We start from the raw sequence: 6054 nt of genomic DNA, 5'->3' as shown, positions 1-6054 counted from the left end.
GCAGGCAGAGCACCGGCAGCTCCCGGCCCCAACCGAGCGGCCCCGGCCCTCTGCCCAGGACAACGCAGGGGGAGGTGGCGAGCGGCGGAAAGGGCACCCGTGCGCTGCTCCCGGGGCCGCCCCCATCGCGGGCTGGTCAGCCCATCCTCCCTCCCACCTGTGCAGGGAACAGGCTGCGCTCGGGCGGCCCCGGGAAAGGTGCGCGGCAGCACCCGACAGCCAGGTCTGCTGCCACATCCACGGCTTGAATGTCTCATGTCCCGCAAAGCTGAGTGAGGTCCCACTCTACCCCTTAGCTCCATCCTTCCCTCCACCTCTTTCATGTCAGCGTTCATTGCACAACCCCACAGGTACCAAATTATTTTCTTGTTTTTAAAAACAGCCCTCAGAAGTCTTATTACGCTATCCCACCCTCCAGGATGCTAATTTGATCCCCAATACAGAAATAGTACAAGGAGTAGCTGTACTGCTTTCTCCTTCAGAGTCTGCCGTGGCATTATCAGGAAAACGCAATATGTGGCCGAGACAAGTATATGGATAGAAAAGTTTGTTTACGCTTAGCCTTGGTGTGATGGAGTGGATGCTCATTGAAAGAAGCATTTCAAGGGCCTGGAGGGCCCCTGTTATTGAATCCTCAGTGCTGTGACTCAGTGTGTGGTAAGGGCTGTAAATCCTCTGAGAGTTGTTTTCATTCTTCGATGCTCTTAACACACAGCAACAGTGGCAAGAAATGTCTCCATCTTTTCTGGTGCAGCTGGACTGGCTTCTATTAGCCAAGCCTTGTGGTCCCTAGGTTAAGCTACTACCTACCAATTTACTAGGAAGTGCAGTTTCAGTGAAGAAAAATATGAAACAGCTCATCTGCTGTGTAATGGAGGCATTAGAGGGAATTTTTAAAGCGTATTAGCTGAGAGGAGCAGTTGCACTAGTAGTTGGAGTTTTCAATTGTAAGATCAGCTTCAAGGTCCCCATCTTCAAAGGAGATTAGCAGGTGAATCAGGTTAATTGCTCAGGCACCATTAGGTCTGTTTCTCCCTCCTTCCTAAGCATACTATGATCAACAAGTAGTCGTGTTTCTCAAGCCCACTGTTATTCCTGGGAAAGATACAAGATACAACACCACACAGTAATTTGAAATGTGGGCTCTCCCTGTAGTCACACTCTCTGTCCAGAAAGGACACTGCTGAACTGATTGACAGCACAGCAATCAACTCCCTCAGAAAGACAGAGCTCCACACTCTCCTAATGGCTCTGGTGCAATGTATGCAGAGACTGAACTGATGGAAACAGGCGAAAGTGACGAGCACAGTAAATCGTCAGTGAAATCTAAGGGCTAGATACGAAATATTTTAGTTACTTTATTATTGAGGAATACATTCAGTGCAGGTAGCTCGGTTTGCAAGCTGAGAGAGCCTCAGGCAAGGGGCTGTAAAGTGCCAACCCTCTGCGTAACAAAGGGCCTGTGGGGGACCTGTGGCGCCAGCCAGGGGACTGGACCCTCACAGACGTGGCAGCAGCCCACGATCCCCTCACTTGACTCGCTAAGACTCTCCAAGGATAAAAGCCCAAGGTTTCCTTTGTTCGCGGTCCCTCCTCGGAGGCACCAGCTCGAGCTGTTATTTTGTTACTTAGTTATAGCACCGTTAAATTATTTTAAGGATCAGGACGTCTGAGACTCTGCTATAGGAAAGCTAGGGACCAGCCAGTGAGGAGGTAAGGAAACCTGGTGTGACTGTGACTGTGTTGTGTGCGGGGTGTGCAACTGTGAAAGGGCTTCGGTCCCAGCTCAGGTGGTGCATGTGTGACTGCCGGGGCGCCCCCTGGATGGTTGGACAAGAGAGTTTCCTTAATATTTACCTTATCCTGAGGAGACCTCTTGACAAAGATGATGATGAGGATTAGGTGGTGGTGGTGATGAGTTACCAATTTTCTCACTCAGTACAAGATTAGTCTTCCCATGGAGTTTGCCACAAAACTGCCACTTAAGTGAAACTGAAACAAAACCAGCTTTCAACTGTGAAATGAATGCATACGGTACATGACTAGGCATTAAACTTGTGAAAGGTCAGCTACAATTAAGTAATGTCAATTAACAAAATGAGATCAAAGTGCTTTTCAACTTTACAAACACTTTTCAAAAAGTGGAGTAATGTTTATCTTGTTTGATCCCAGTTGTACTCCCATGTAGGTTTCATACATAAATCCCTATATTTCTAAAAAGCATGGCATAGCTTCCAAAGCATTCATACCACTGATCTCTATATTGTACTTTGAGGATACACAGCAGTCACACCGATGCCACTGCTTTTGCCTAATACCTTGTGTAGAAAGTAACCTTCAAAACAAACCCTAAGACTACAAAAAATATACAGCCAAATAAACTATGGGATGGGTAAATACAGAAATCATAGTATCATTGGAGTATCATCATAGCATGACTGTCTGGCACACTTGGGATTTCTGGCATTGCAGAATAGCACAGGGCAACTCAAATATATGTGACTGAAGTGCTGTTACCTCCCTGCATGTCTCCTGTTGTTCCTGGCTTTTTTGTCTTTTCCATTCTGAAGCATCAAAGTTACCATGGAAACAAGCAGCGGCATTTATGTATATTCGTGAGCCTTACCCATACAGGGCATGTGAAGTTAGTCTCAGTTAATGTATGACCTGCATCTGGTGGAGCATATCCCTGTGGAAGGACACCCTGCAGTGGGATATGGGCACTGGCAGAATGAGACAGTGCTGAGCACCACCCTGGAGAGGGGCTCTAGGAGCAGGGCCAAATGCCTCCAGGGGAAGGAAACTTGTAATTCCTTCTGCTGTTGCTGAGTGGCGGGAATCAACAGCTTTCTCAAAGCTTGAGGAGCTGATAAGAAATAGGACTCTGGGGACAAGTATTTTGGACACAGTGCAGTGACTTTTTTTTCCCCACCCAATGGGGACAAGTGGGAGTGTGACCACCAGAACTACATGCAATTTCTTTTAGACAAACCTGTAAAGGAAATAATTTTAAGTATCATGGCATGAAGACAGAGGATCTATTTAATTTAAGCTTGCCTTAATTTGCTGACTTCTCTTGTCAAGAGGATGTATTTCAGCAACAAATAACTAGAGGACAAATCTGCAGACACTTGTGTAATGTTGGAAATTTAGAACTCGAGTGGATGGCAGTAAGTGGCAGACCAAAGTGCTTTGACTCTTAAAGCTTTAGATAGATCTTTTTTATTTTTTTATTCAGGTGGACTTGGATAAATTGCATAAGCTTCTTGACTCATAAAAAATGATGAGAACTGGAACAGCAGACACCCAGAACTGCTTCAGTTTAGACGCTACAAAATTAGGGGGACAATTCCATCTACTTAGCCCAAAACTTTCAAAAGTGATGAATCAGGTTGGTTCGCCCTAATTTTTGATTGGCCAATCTAAGGCCTTATGAAAACATGAAGGATTGCTATTCAGAAAATACAGCTCACCCTCGGCAACCTGGTAATTATAAAAAATATCACCAGCTCAACACCTCTGGGTATTCAGGCATTCTAGTTAGTGTTACAGTAATGCAACTGAGCACTAGTATTTATTTCTAGTATTATTTTTTAAAATTAATTCTGGAACACTTCTGCCCTGTGTTAGTTAATGTGTATTTTTATAACCAGTAAAGGCACTTGTATGTAAATAACCTGTATAGGAAATTGTGTTCTTTTCTCATGCATCCTTTTCTCTCTGTAATTTCATTCCTTCTCCATTACTCAGATGACAAGTAGGGATGAAAAGAATAAATCAGAATTATCATTCTTGCAAAATAACAGGCTGAAAAAGCATTGTCTCTCAGTGATTTCCATAAAGAGACAGAACTTTGTGGTGTAAGATATTGGAAAGGAACCATAATAACTTTCCATTATATGAGCCTTGGTATTTTTAGCTAGAATGAGAGAACAAATGAGGAATTCAAGAGAGAGAGCTCAAGGCATGAGCATTTGTCCTGCAACTCACACATGATAGAACTAAGGGAGAAAAATATTCTGCTAGTAAGAAAACAGAAGCTTCTACTACCAGAACACATCTCAGGTGATCCTCAGAGGTATAATGACAATTTTAAACTCCCTCCAAAATTATGTCTGCAGCTAAGCCAATGGCTGCATGGGACAACTGCTAATACAAAGCTTGGCAGTTATTTCTGAGAACTCCTGTTCTAGTACATGATGGACAGTGGATGGCTTCCAATACTCATCAGCCAATTTTAGAGCCCCAAGCCAGACACTTGGAAAATTCTAATTTAGCCCCAACACAACACAGGCATTACTGTTTATGCTGCAACAGCATTTTGAGGCCTGAACTGGTTCAGCATAGGCAGAGTCCAAAATAAATAGGGCAGTTACTACTCCACCAAACATTTTCAGTCATGATACATTCTCTCTGGAAGAGGGAATGCTACTTTCTACTTGAGTTCAGGTCTGGATGTTTTGAGTATTCATGAGGCTAAGGAATAAGTACCAGCAGTCTACACTTCTCTTTCCTTCATTTTTAGTCAGCTGCTGTTTATATCCAGATGAAGACAGAATAACCTCTAAGTTTCTGCTGATTTAGTGATTCTTAACTTGCTCTCAAAATCAAGTGCCTTCTGGACCAAGAATATGGTTTTTTGGGTCATCACCCCCCTACCATCTCAAAGATGCTCTTAATAATCCACAGTGTATTAAATATGCACTGCCTCAAAAGTTTCTATTTATTTTGAAAATATTAGATATGCATTCTAGCTCTAGGATACCTTTCCACACACACAAAAATTGGAAACATCTCATATATGCCCCTAATGTTAGTAAAGTGGCTATGTAACAGAGTGTTATTAGCAACTGCTGTAGGCAGCATACTAGATATGACACTGTCCACATCTGAAAAACTGTGGCTCTCAGTCCCACAAATGTATCAACATTTTGACTGCCAAAATCAGCTAACAAGAGATGTGCTTTCCATGACTTTTAGTTATTGAGTAAGATTCCACTGTTAAGTTTCCCTGTCCTACAGCTGTGCCAGTCAAATACAAAAATGTGAAGTGCACAGGTACTGTCTGTACTTCTTGGCTAGAGAGAGACACCCAGAATCACAGCTAATTTTACAGTTAATCCTGAAAACACCTCAGAATTTTTTACTCTTGTCCCTCTGGCCCTTTAACTTTGGCAGTGCCTGTTACAGGATGCTCAAGGAAGAGTACAAGATTGTTTCCACAGCTGAGAATTTGTTCATCAGCATTGCCCAGATGTGCAAATGGCTGTACTCAGCCTGACCAGAAGGTGCAGCCCTTGATGTACACCATAATGACACACAGACACAAGTGCACTGGTGGGAAACACAGACACCGCATCTGTCAGCCTTAAGCACTGAGCAGTATCAGATCTGGTACCTTTATATAGAAATAACCTAAAACCATTTTAGTATCTAGGGTGTCTGTTGGCAAGGAACTGTACAGTTTGGCAATGCAGTCTGTAAAGCATGTTCTAGTATGCCATGCTCCTTGTGCAGGAGGAGCAATGTGCAACTCCCAAATTCATCCTTGTCGTGCTTATGAAGAACACAGCATGTGTATCAGGCACTGGTGGACTGCTGCCAGGAAGTAAGAACATGCTAGCATTTGGCATTTTAGGAGAATAAATCAACTAGTCAAAAGCAGTTTTCAAACCCCACATACCTTGCAAATAAACTTCTCATCACAGAACGTCTGTATGAGCATGAGAGAAGGAAATTTTAAAAATTAAACATCTGTAAGTTTAACATGAAGAAAACACAGGATGTCCAACTCACCAGGGTCTTAGGAGAGAAGATTATTCCCCCTGCCCAAAACATCTGTTTGAACATAATGTTTAGCTATGAACATGATCTCTCTGGCATGACTGTAACAGTTTTCAATTTGGAAGGGGGAACTGCTCACCTGTCCTTTACTCCAAGAGCATGAGGTTTTGTGAACATTTCTGTGGAAATGATTGGATGGTCTACATGAAGCCACAGAGGCAGAAGAGAGATTACTCCAGAATTTCAGGTAAATGGTGCCTGATGAGGCAT

Source organism: Geospiza fortis, unplaced genomic scaffold (assembly GCF_000277835.1).
Source record: "Geospiza fortis unplaced genomic scaffold, GeoFor_1.0 scaffold186, whole genome shotgun sequence".
Taxonomy (NCBI): domain Eukaryota; kingdom Metazoa; phylum Chordata; class Aves; order Passeriformes; family Thraupidae; genus Geospiza; species Geospiza fortis.
Note: the sequence above shows the minus strand (reverse complement) of the source record.